The sequence below is a fragment of the Mustela nivalis genome, assembly GCF_964662115.1.
Source record: "Mustela nivalis genome assembly, chromosome: 8".
In the NCBI taxonomy this organism is placed as follows: Eukaryota; Metazoa; Chordata; class Mammalia; order Carnivora; family Mustelidae; genus Mustela; species Mustela nivalis.
Genome location: NC_139027.1, coordinates 122920421 through 122933389, shown reverse-complemented (window position 1 = coordinate 122933389; position 12969 = coordinate 122920421). Strand labels below are relative to the sequence as shown.

At 43.3% G+C, this 12969-nt stretch overlaps 1 long non-coding RNA gene across 1 annotated transcript; it reads right to left on the bottom strand.

Moving 5' to 3' along the window:
* Positions 1 to 4590: 4590 nt before the first annotated feature.
* Positions 4591 to 12924, bottom strand: LOC309872292. The gene is made up of 3 exons (XR_014315766.1): positions 12747 to 12924; positions 12240 to 12428; positions 4591 to 5872 (listed from the first exon to the last, which is right to left on the bottom strand). It is a non-coding gene; the product is annotated as an uncharacterized lncRNA (long non-coding RNA).
* Positions 12925 to 12969: the final 45 nt, after the last annotated feature.

The following is a 12969-nucleotide window of genomic DNA, read 5'->3' as shown; positions in this document are numbered from 1 at the left end:
GAGGTAGGGAAGGGCAAGGGAGGACAAAAGCAGACTCTACACACCAGTTCGCCTGACACAGGGCTCCATCTCAGGACCCTGGGAATATGACCTGGGCTGAAGGCAGTGAGAGGTCACCTTTTTAAAGATTTTTATTTTTAAGTAACCTCTACACCCAACATGGGGCTTGAACTCACAACCCCGACATCAACAGTCACGTATTCCCCGAACTGAGCCAGCCAGCAACTGCTGATCTTGGGGTTGTGAGTTTGTACCTCAAGTCAGGTGTAGAGATTACTTAAAAATCTCTTTTAAAAATTTTTTGTTAGTTATTTTTCACAAGAAGGAAAGGTGTAAGTCTTAAATTGTATATGCTATAATGAAATTTTTTCCGGCTTTACTGAGGTGTAATTTACATAGAGTAAGATGTACCCATTTTCAGTATACAGTTTGATGAACTTCATTAATTGTATGTAATTGTATAACTACCACTACAATCCATATATAGAACATTTCCACCACTTCAAACGTTTCCTTATGCCCTCTGATCTTCCCTGCCCTCCCCACATCCTGCCCACCACACACTCCAATCAGTCAACTGCTAATCTTTTTGTCACTAGAGTTTTGCCTTTTCTTTTTCCTTTTTTTTTTTTTTTAAGATTTTATTTATTTATTTGACAGACAGAGATCACAAGTAGGCAGAGAGGCAGGCAGAAGGGGCGGTGGGGGGTGGGGTGGGAAGCAGGTGCTCTGCTGAGCAGAGCCCGATGTGGGGTCCATCCCAGGACTCTGGGATCATGACCTGAGCCCAAGGCAGATGCTTTTAACCCACTGAGCGACCCAGGTGCCCTAGGGTTTTGCCTTTTCTAGAATTTCATATAAAATATATATATACACAGTACGTAACTTTTTGTATTTGAGTTCTGTCATTTAGTTTAATGTTTCTGAGATTCATTCATGTTGGATGTATAAAGAATTAGTTTCTGTGCTGAGCAATTTTCCATACTGTGGATTGTTTCAAAAAAAAAAAAATTTAAAAAGTAGAAGGAAGGAGGACAAAAAAAGAAAACAGACCCAAAATGGTGTTACTTAGACTAACTTCCCAAACCAGTGCTTAATTCATACATAATCTTACTGCAGTTTCAACCTCCCCTAGAAATGTATTTTAACTGAATGGGACCTCAGAACTACTTAGAGCTTGTAGCCTGTATGTTCCCACATGGTTTGCATTCAGCTTTTAACACTTCACCCTTTTTCACTTTTCCCATCCATACCAGTCTCCTCGCCCTTTCCCATATCCAGACATGATCCTGTCTCAAAGCTTTTGTAGCTGCTGTTCTCTTTGGCTGGAATGCTTTTTCCCCAGACACCTGCATGGCTGACTCCTTCATCTCCTTCAAGTCTCTGCCTAAATGGCACTTTCTTGGGGTGCCTGGGTGGCTCAGTGGGTTAAGGCCTCTGCCTTCAGCTCGGATCGTAATCCCGGGGTCCTGGGATCGAGCCCCGCATCGGGCTCTCTGCTCGTTGGGGAGCCTGCTTCCTCCATTTCTCTCTGCCTGCCTCTCTGCCTACTTGTGATCTCTGTCTGTCAAATAAATAAATAAAAATCTTTTAAAAATAAATAAATAAATAAATGGCACTTTCTCAAAGTGCTCCCCTATCCAGAACTGTGACTCTGTCCTCTCCACTCCCACTATTGTGCAATTGATCTTCAAGATTTTATCTTCTTGCAAAACTGAAACTTTCCACCTAGTAGATAACTTTCCTTTTATCCTTCCCTCCTGTTCCTGGCAATCACCATTCTAATTTCTATGAGTTACACTACACTAGACCTTTCATATAAGTGGAATCATAAAGTATTCATCTTTTTGTGACTGGATTATTTCACCCGACACAATGTCCTCAAGTTCATCCATGTTGCAGTCTAAATTCCCTTTTCTTTTCTTTTTTTTTTTTTTAAAGAAGCAGTGGTAAATCAGTTTATTCTTTATTTTTTAAGATTTTATTTATCTGATAGAGAGAACATGAGCTGGGGGAGGGGCAAAAGGAGAGTGACAGGCAGAATCCCTGCTGAACAGGGGGCCTGATGTGATGTGGGCGCTCCATGCAGGGCTGGATCCCAGGACCCTGAGATCATGACCAGAGCCAAAGTCAGACACTTAACCAAATGAGCCACCCAGGCTTCCCCGAATTTCCTTCTCTTTTTAAGGCTCAATAACACTCCATTTTATGTGTATACATTTTTTCATCCATTCATCTGTCCTTGGACTGAAGCCCAATTTTTAATCTGAAGATGTAGCCTGTCTTTCCACACTAGTCTTGTGTGACTCAGATTTATTTAAGCATCCCCCATATTCTGGGAAGTCCCTTGTGTTGAGTTTCGTTTTCGTCCTGAAGTTTCGTTTTCCTTCTGAAATTTCATTTTCTTCCTTTGCCGTGGGAAGCATCATCACAGATCCTCCCACCCCCATCCCCCACAGAAAGAACTCAGCCTGTTGGAAAATTTCCAGGCGACAAAAGTGGTGGGGGTGGAGGGGGGTATTAATGTGCTCCAATGCCACTCTTCTCCTCTTAATCAATCCTCTTCTAAACCTTCTGTCCCACTTGCCTCCAGCAAACCCCAGATGTGTTACCTTTACTGTGCCTTCCCTGAACTTCCCACCTCAGAAGGCAGAACACTAGCCGGCTTCCACCAACACCCTGAAATTTCAGTGCCCCCTTAACTACTTGCCCAAGGAAAAGGGTCTTTTCCCCCCAAGGAACCCTGCTTTCCTCCCAGGAATCTGGTGCCAGTTCCACACCCTGCCTCCTCCAGACACTCACCATACCCAGAGAGCTCTAGGTTAAGGAAAATCACTTTCCTGCCATCAGTTCACTTCTTTCTTTCTTTCAAGTTCCTGCAGTCCGTTCACCTTTTCTTTCTTTCTTCCTTTCTTTTCTTTTTTTTTTTTTTTAAAGATTATTTATTTATTTATTTGACAGAGAGAGATTACAAGTAGGCAGAGAGGCAGGCAGAGAGAGGAGGAAGGAGGCTCCCTGCTGAGCAGAGAGCCCAATGCGGGACGATCCCAGGACCCGGACAGACAGAGATCACAAGTAGGCAGAGAGAGAGGGGGAAGCAGGCTCCCCGCTGAGCAGAGGGTCCAACATGGGGCTCCTTCGGATGATCCTGAGATCATGACCTGAGCCGAAGGCAGCGGCTTAACCCACTGAGCCACCCAGGCGCCCTCTTTTTTTTAAGTAGGCTCTGTGCCCCGATGCCCTGGGCTTGAACTCATTACCTGAGATTAAGAATCACCCACTCTAGCGATGAGCCAGCCCAGTGCCCCTCCTGCAGCCACTTCAAATAGAAGTGGTATTTCTCTTTCCTAGGGATAGAGGTTTTTCTTGGGCCTCTGAAAAATGAGTAAGAGCATCTTAAACCCTACGTTTAGTGGTCTACTTGAATGCACAATATAGGTAAATTCAGTTTATTATGCAAATGTAACTCCAAAGACAAATCCTTCAATCTCAGGTTACACGTTTAATCTCTACCTTCATAGAAATTCTGAGACTCTTTTCCTTGTTAATAACAGTGGTTAACAAGTCCCAAGCATATGAATGCCTTCAGACATTCTCTTTGAGATAAGGGTCAGGTTTTTAAATGAGAAGGACCACAAGGTAAACAAAGTATTTCACTTGGGGAGGAAATGTAAAAAAAATGATGAAAGCCTCTCTTAACACTTGAATCATCAGGTGTTTTTTTGTTAATAAAGACAGTGCACTTCAGCAAGGGGAAAGAGACAAGTACATGTGACTTTATTTTGCATGATATCCAATAGCACAGGACCCAAGAAGCCTGGACCCAAAGATTGGCAACCACAAAAGTCAAACTGTCCAACCTTAGATCATCAGCTCAGGAGTAGAGTCACCTAGAACATGTTGGGCATGTGTAGGCCAAGACTGCCCAAACAAAATAATGCAGACCGAGTGGCATTTTTAAATAACAGAAATTTAGTTTCTCTTCTGGAGGCCAGAAGTCCACGATCAAGGTGCTACCACAATTGATTTCTGCTAAGACCTCCCTTCCTGGCCTCCAGACAGCCACATTCTTGCTGTGTGCTCACATGGCCCTTCTGTTGTGTGTGCACGGGGAAGGAGATGTTACCAAAGGGAAGTGCATCCGTGCTCCTGATGCACAGTAAGCCAATGTCTGACAAAGCAGTTTTTATAGAAGCTGCTTTTGGACAACAGGCTTGAGCAATGGAATGTAGAAAGGGCTCAGAGACACCCCCTGGCTGATTCCAGACAGGCCCACCAGATGACCCAACTCACAATATCCATAGGCCCTAACTAACCAATGGGCCACTTACAACCAGGCACAGTTACCAAAAAAGGGAAAATTTCTTAGGTTGCCATACCTCCTCACCTTCCCCCTTTAAAAACAGTCCCCACTGACTGCATCATTGCAGACAGCCTCTCTACTGTCCTGTCCTCTGCTCCCTTGCCCTATAATCAGTAAACTTCTGTCTCTTTTGTTCTGTCTTGGGCAAATCCTTTCACTTTCCAGGCTTCCATCCAATCATCGCCCAAAATTGAAGGCTCCCATACGATGGAGAGAGACACTCAGGGTTTTGAAGCAAAGAAAGCTTTATTATCAGAAAAATAGTCCATCGAGAAGGCAGAGGGCTCTTCCCAAAGCTGCCTTGCTTTGCTGAGCGTAGGAAGAGTTTGTGCATGGGGAAGGAGGTAAATACATGAAAGCAACAAGACGAGGAAATGGAAGGGACTCCATTTTAAAAAAGGTTTCCTTTCTGCTGTTTCTCTGCTAAGGACCATTTCCTCATGCTCTGTATTTTGCATCTGAGTAAACCAGATGTCCAAACTTAGGCCAAACCAAACCAAAGAAGCTATGTTCCCACTCCAAGGTAAGACAAGAGAGTTAATCATTCTTAAGTTTCCTCCTAGGCCCCCAAACACCTGCTAACATCTAAGAACTTGATTCCAGTCATGTTCCAGGACACTGGTATCAAACAAACCTCCATCAACATTGCCTCAGTCCCCCTACCTTTGGTTATTTACGGAGTAACACCTATTGTTCACCAGATACTCACCTTCAATCCGAATCCACCTTGGATTTCCAAAGCAAAATGTACTCTGGACCCGTTTCCAATATAAATCTCTACCCCCAAGCAACAGTGTGGCTCACTTTCCCAGGTCTCCCTGAACTCCATCTGCTATACTCTTATTGCTTATACCACTCCATAAACTCTGTGCTCACTTCCTCCTGGCTTGCATTTAAAAAATTTTTTTTAATTTTTATTAACATATAATGTATTATTTGCCCCAGGGGGTACAGGTTTGTAAATTGTCAGGCTTACACATTTCACAACACTCACCATATCACATACCCTTTCCAGTGTCCATAACCCAACCCTCCTGGCTTGCATTTGATTTCTTTTTTTTTTTAATTTTTTTAAAGTTTTCATTTATTTATTTGACAGAGAGAGATCACAAGTAGGCAGAGAGGCAGGCAGAGAGAGAGGAGGAGGCAGGCTCCCCGCTGAGCAGAGAGCCTGATGCGGGACTCGATCCCAGAACCCTGAGACCATGACCTGAGCCGAAGGCAGTGGCCTAACCCACTGAGCCACCCAGGCGCCCTGCATTTGATTTCTATCCCATGCAAAGCCAAGGACCCTCTTTGCTGGTCCTGCAGGCCCCCTCTGGGTCCTTAGACCCAGCCTGCCAACATCAGGACGGTGATGCATTTCTTGAAATCTCAGAGCAGGGAAGCCTTGAAACGTCTGAATGGGCGCATTCTTCTGAACAGTAAGATGCCATCCAGGAGTTGGTACAATCAGATTATGTCAGATGATTTCAAAACAAATGTCATTATTTGGTTATCATCAGGTTTCTATAACCAAAGTGAGAACAGGGAGTAGGGAGTGAAAAACGCACAGTTAATGATTTACTATCCATAGGGCTGAGAGGAACATAAAACACAATTAAATAGAGGAACATAACAACAACAAAAAGCCCAGAATGTGCAGCTAAATTAATGGTATAAGTAATATAACTTCAACCTTGCTTTATGCTTTCAAAAGAGGTCCAGGAATCAAGCATCCAGCCTCAGAGATCTCTGGTGCCACTTCCTATAAGGACATCAGTTCTGTTAGATTAGGCTCCTACCTATATGACTGCATTTAGCCTTAATTACCTCCTTAAAAAGGCCAGGGGTACCTGGCTGTCTCAGTCAGTAGAGCATGCAACTTTCTTCTTCTTTAAATTTCATTCATTCATTCATTGGAGAGAGAGCACAAGCAGGGGAGTGGCAGGTAGAGGGAGAAGCAGGCTCCCCACTGAACAAGGAGCCTGATGTGGGAATTGATCCCAGAACTCTGGGATCATGACCCGAGCTGAAAGCAGATGCTTAATGACCAAACCACCCAGGAATCCTAAGCATGTCTTGATCTTGGGGTTCTGAGTTCAAGCCCCTGTTGAGAGGAGAGCCTAAAATAAATAAATGATAGATAAATGCATGGATAGATAGATACATACATACATACATACATACATAGAGCAAGCCCTGTCACACTGGGGACTGGAGATTCTGGGGGGACACAATTCAGTCCATAACAATATGGGCCCACTCAATGAGTGAAAAGAACTTTCTCAGAGGCAAAGACCTTTGTGAATTCGGCTAACAGACAGTGGTATTCACTAAGGATAGTATGACATGAGTGATAAGGAATCAGACTAAACTAGTATAGATACCAATGTCACAACAAGGAAAAAAATCAGCCCTCTCAGATGGTAAAGTTATGAAGTATTATCAGGGATGCTTTCAGCCACAAATGAGGGAAAATCCAAAGTTTCAAAGCATACACACACAAAAGAGAAAATCCATCTCACACTGGCCTAAAAACTAAGGAAGTTTATTGGCTCATGAATTTGGAAGTACGGAAGAGAAAATGAACTCTTGAGTTACTCAGTCAAATGGCAAATATTTTCATCAAAGATCCAAGGTCTAGGGGGCCTGGCTGGCTCAGTCGGTGAAACGTACAACTCTTGATCTCAGGGTTGTGGGTTTGAGTCCCGGGCTGGATGTGGAGATTACTTTAAAAAAAATTTTTTTTTTTTTTCTGGGGTGCCTGGGTGGCTCAGTGGGTTAAACCTCTGCCTTTGGCTCAGGTCATGATCAGGTCATGATCTCAGGGTCCTGGGATGGAGCCCTGCTTTGGGCTCTCTGCTCAGCAGGGACCCTGCTTCCCTCTCCCCCTCTGCCTGCCTCTCTGCCTACTTGTGATCTCTCTTGTCAAATAAATAAAATCTCTTTTAAAAAAATCTGTTTTTTAAAAGATTCTATTTGTTTATTTATTTGACAGAGACACACAAACACAGTGAGAGAGGGAACACAAACAGGGAGAGTGGGAGAGGACCCTGGGATCATGACCTGAGCTGAAGGCAGATGCTTACCGACTAAGCCACCCAGGCACTCCTTTAAAAAATATCTTCAAGGCGCCTGAGTGGCTCAGTGGGTTAAAGCCTCTGCCTTAGGCTCAGGTCATGATCCCAGGATCCTGGGATCAGCCCTGCATCAGGCTCTCTGCTCAGCGGGGAGCCTGCTTCCCTTCCTCTCTCTCTCTGCCTGCCTCTCTGCCTACTTGTGATCTCTATCTATCAAATAAATAAATAAAATCTTTAAAAAAAATCTTCAAAAAATAAAAAAATAAATCTTTAAAAAGTAAAAAATAAATAAATAAAAGGATCTATGAGATGAGTGGGGTGCCTGGCTGGCTCAGTCAATACAACATGTGACTCCTGATTCTTGGAGTGATGAGTTTGAGCCCCACAGTGCACACAGTTTATTAAAAAAAAAAAAAAAAAAAAAAGTATCCATGAGTTATTTTTACCTAGTGGTACCCTGTCCCTAAAGTCTGGCCACTCCCTTATGTTTTTGAGCATCCCAACCCCCAAATACATGGTCACATCACCCCAAACATTGAGCCAGTTACAGGAAGTCACAATAAGCTAAATTCTAGGTTGGGATGGCCTGACCCTGTCTATGCCTAAAAGCAACAGAACTTGTATCCAGCTCAAGTTGCAGAAAAGAACAATTATTTTTTTTTTAAGATATATTTACTTATTTGGAATAAGTTGCAGAATGAGAGGTAGAGTCAGGCAAACAGCTGAGTGGGGAGCCCAACATGAAGCTTGATCTCATAACCCTGAGAATCAGACTTAAGCCAAAACCAAGAGTCAGCTGCTGAACTGACAGTACCACCCAGGTACCCCAAGAATAATGGTTCTTCTGACAGAATTAGTTGAAATCCCAAGCCCTTAATACATGTGTGTGACCCTGGGCAAGTCATTTCACCTTTCTGAGCTTTAGTTCCTTCCATGTTAAATGAGTGTAACAACACCTTGGGTCTTTTTGTTCAGAACCAATTCTCTTCTTCTTGTACAGGACCTTGCCTTCTCACACAAGAGGTAACATGTGACCCAAATGGGTCAATTATCTTTTTTTTTTTTTTTTTTGAGAGAGAGTGAGAGAGAACCAGAGAGGGAGCACAAGCAGAGGGGAGGGACAGAGAGAGGAGCAGACTCCCGCTAAGCAGGGAGCCCGATGCGGGGCTCAATCCCAGGACCCCAAGACCATGATCCAAGCCGAAAGCAGATGCCCAACTGACTGAGCCACCCAGATGTTCCTTTCTTTTAAAAAAATTTTTTTGGGGGGGGTGTAAATTATCTTAAAACACAGCAGTTGGTCCAGGAATGAACATGATCCATGCTTTTGAAGTTATTTTGTTGGAGCTAGAGGAGCAGAAGCTTTCTTTCATTTCATCTCCTCCAAGTCTCTGCTAAAATAGCACTTTCCCAAAAGGCGTATTATGACTACCTTATTCAAAATTGTGACTCTGTCCTTCTCCACTCCTCTTAAATTTTTTTCCATATCACTAACTTCTAATATGTTTGCTACTTTAAAAAAATATATTTATTTATTTGAGAGAAAGTGAGAGAGTACATGAAGTGGGGAGAGGGCAGAGGGAGAGGGAGAAGATACTTTTCACCGAGCAGGGAGCCCCATGTGGGGACCAATCCCAGGAACCTGAGATCATGACCTGAACTGAAGGCAGATGCTTAACTGAGCCATCCAGGAGCCCCTGTTTACTACTGACTGAGCCACACAGATGCCCCCCAAAAGATATAGTTCTTGAATGAATGGATGAATGTATTTATAACCAAATAAGTCTAACTAGTATAATAGGTATGGACTGAGGTTATTATAAGGAGTAGAAAATATGGATATAAAGTAAAGCACACGTAGGATGTCTGAGTCATAATAGGTACTCAAATATGGTAACTATTGTCATTCTGCGAGGCCTCTTTTTTCAAAGATTCCGAGACCTGGAAATGAGTTTCTTCTTTCACGAAACAAAAAGGCTTATGGGGATGCCTGGGTGGCTCAGTTGGTTAAGTATCTGCCTTCAACTCAGGTCATGATCCTGGGGTCCCTGGATAAGCCCCGCTTCGGGCTCCTTACTTGGTGGGGAGCCTGCTTCTCCCTCCAGCTTGTGCTCTGTCTCTGTTTCTCTCTCTCTGACAAATAGATAAATAAAATCTTTTTTTGTTTGTTTGTTTTGTTGTTGTTTTAAAGATTTTATTTATTTGAAAGAGATCACAAGTAGGCAGAGAGGCAGGCAGAGAGCGAGAGGAGAAAGCCGACTTCCCTCGGAGCAGAGAGCCGGATGCAGGGCTTGATCCCAGGACCCTGGGATCATAACCTGAGCCGAAGGCAGAAGCTTTAACCTACTGAGCCACTCAGGTGCCCCTAGATAAATAAAATCTTAAAAAAAGAAAAAAATTTTATGGAGCACCTACCAGGAAGTGACCTTTACATATATACACATTTTGCTTTCCACATTTTCCTTCCTGAGCATTATTTTTATCAGATGAGAAAATCAATTATTATTTTTTTAATGAATTTTGGCTTGGCAGCACCTGGCAGGCTTAGTTGGTGGATTGTGCGACTCTTGATCTCAGTGTTGTGAGCTCAAGGCCCATGTCAGGTGTAGACCCTACTTAAAAATAAAAAATGAATTTTAGCTTGGCTTTGGGATTTGTGGCAAGTGTTTTAAAAAAAAAAAAGAATGTCTTAAGGAGGCTAAGTTCAGCGAAGGGTGAAGAGGAAATGAAACAGAGAGTGACAGCTGGCATTGAGAACCAGCAGCACTGGTTGAAGAGGAAGCTGTGGAGAGATACAAAACCACATGATTAATGCTGACAGACATAAAATTCCCCTAGCTCAGCTAGGTGGGTGGAAGGTAGCTATGTAAGGGCAGGGAGAAATCCTTGGGGATATTTAAGGTCATGAAGCAATGGGCCTTCGATTAATGGACATTACAGATTTTTCAAGTGTGAACTATGACAAGTTTGGCATCATAGGAGAGGTTGACCTGTCATTTCCTTCAAGGTGACCAGAGCACCAGAGGGCCTGTTAACTATTCTCTTGTTGTAAAAAAGCGAGATAGAATAAGATCACTGGGGCTGTGAGTGGGCTTCACTGCCCTGGCAAACTGGAAAGCACTGAAGTTTTGGAGTCAGCTGCAAATCTCCATTCTGTCACTTACTACTAGCCATGTGACCTTGAGCAAGTAACCAACAACCTTGCTCAAGATCTAGGGCTCCTAGAAAAGAAGGGGTAAGGAGATAAGTAATAAACATGGCATTAAATGACACTCCTGAACAAACACAAACAGAAAATTAAAGTTCTCAAAAGTAACTGCTTTGAACAAATCCAGTCGATTAAATGTAAAACCCTGCTTATATCACTTTCTACTGCCAAGGAAACCTTGCAGTCAGGGGAGATTTTCCCATAAGTCTAAAAAAATACAAGTTTTCAAGCCAGCCATTTCCAAGTTGAAATAGGCTTTCATTCATGGGCTATTCATTGTCTCTTTTACCCTTTGTTTGGGTTTCATGAGTCTTGGCAACTCTGTTCATTTCTCAAATTATTCTGGCACTTAAGGGCATTTTTGCTGAGTCTGGCCCTTCTGTGCAGATGGAGGGCAAGTTCCAGGCTTCATCACTTACTAGCTGTGTGACCATGAGCAAATCATTACTCATTTCTCTCTCTGTAGCTCAGTTCCTTACACCCTAGGATTGTTATGATACATACATTAATTAATATTTGTAAAGCCCAGGTGCCTGGGTGGTTCAGTGGGTTAAAGTCTCTGCCTTTGGCTCACGTCATGATCCCCGGGTCCTGCGCCCCCCCCGCCAATGGGGCTCTCTGTTCAGCAGGGAGTCTGCTCCACCCCGCATCGCGCCCACCTGCCTCTCTGCCTACTTGTGATCTCTGTCAAATAAATAAAATCTTTAAAAAAAATGTGTAAAACCCTTAGAACAATGTCTGGCATCAGAGTAAAGATCTAAGTGTATGCTAAGAATATTTTATGGGATGACCAGCTGGCTCAGTCAGTAGAATATGCACTTGATCTCAGGGTTTTGAGTTCAAGCCCCACACTGGCTGTAGAGATTGCTTAAAAAAAAAAAAAAAAAAAGATATTTTGCTCTCTATCAGACCACTAGTTCACACTGCTTAATGATAATTTGTTTCATTCATCCTTTTTTAAAAATTACGTTTTATTTTGCCTCTTTAAGTTATCTCTATACCCAGAGTGAGGCTCAAACTCATGACCCCTGGGATCAAGTGTCAAATGCTCTACTAATTGAGCCAGCTAAGTGCTTATTCATCCCTTATCTCCTAGATGGGTCTATGGCTGGGTTGATGGTGTGGTGTATTGGCTTTAGTGATGGGAATAGTGGTCCTATTACCAGTTAATTGCACACACTAAGATTTATAGGGAAGTTTGGTCATGCCCCTGAGTGATTAAGGTGATGGGGACATGCCTCTCATTTTTACAGGCTGTTACCACCAGGTGGTAAAAATCCTTGAAGATAAGTTTTAAGTAATGTTGAAAAAGAAACAGGCCCAAAATAAAGTCACCTGTGCTAAGACCCATATTAGCAAACCAAGACTTAATATCTAGCCTAATTGCAGTTTCAACCTTTCCCAGGACTGTGAATTCTAGTCAGTCTGGAATTTCCTGGCCAACACTGGTGAGGCAGCAGCCTGGTAGACTCCTGCCTTTCCCCCAAAGTTGGGTGACTTTGCCAAAAATCATCCTTTCTTTTGCTGTGACTTCCTTGTCTTACCCCCTTTCTGCCTTTAAAAATCTTTCATTTTGTACAGCTCCTCGAAGCTCCTTTCTCCTTACCAGATGGGCTGCTGCCCTATTCATGGATCATTGAATAAAGCCAGTTAGATCTTCAAATCTACTCAGGTGAATTTTGTTTAACAGTAATCAGATTGGCCACTTTCTTTCCTCTGGACGGGTAGTTGGAATAGGGAGAGGAGTTGAGGATTCTTTTGGAGAGAAGTCTAAAGTCTGCTTCTGTGTGGAATCCTTTAGATAAGAGTTTACGGATATGTGTAAGACTGATGAATCACAGACCTGCCCCCCCAATAATATACATTACTTAAAAAAAAAAAAAAAAAGTTTATGGATCGGAACCCCCGGGCCCTCTAACTGCCCAGAAATACTGTACCTGTGCAGCGCAATAAGACTACCTTCATATCAGATTTGAAATCATTCCATGGTCTTCCAGATCAGCTTCTTACCCACTTTTCTCTAATTGAGAAGATGGCCAGCCTGATGGCCTTTTAGGTTTCTTTAAGTTTGGGGCATCTGAAACATGGCCAAGGGTATACCTGTGAAACTCACTTGGAGGAAGGCACCCTCAATTCACCAGAAGAGCCCCTGCTCCGGACTGTGAGAGGATTTCCACGGGTCTTAGGTACAGTCTTTCCTCATCTCGTCCTCACTAGCACGACCTCGGCTCTGCTTCTAGTCTCTCTCCCTTTCTGTAAACTCCGGACCTGTAGAGGACCATTGGGCTGTCATTGCGCCTGCGCACGAGGGCCCGGTGGCTGAAGTGGCTGGGCTG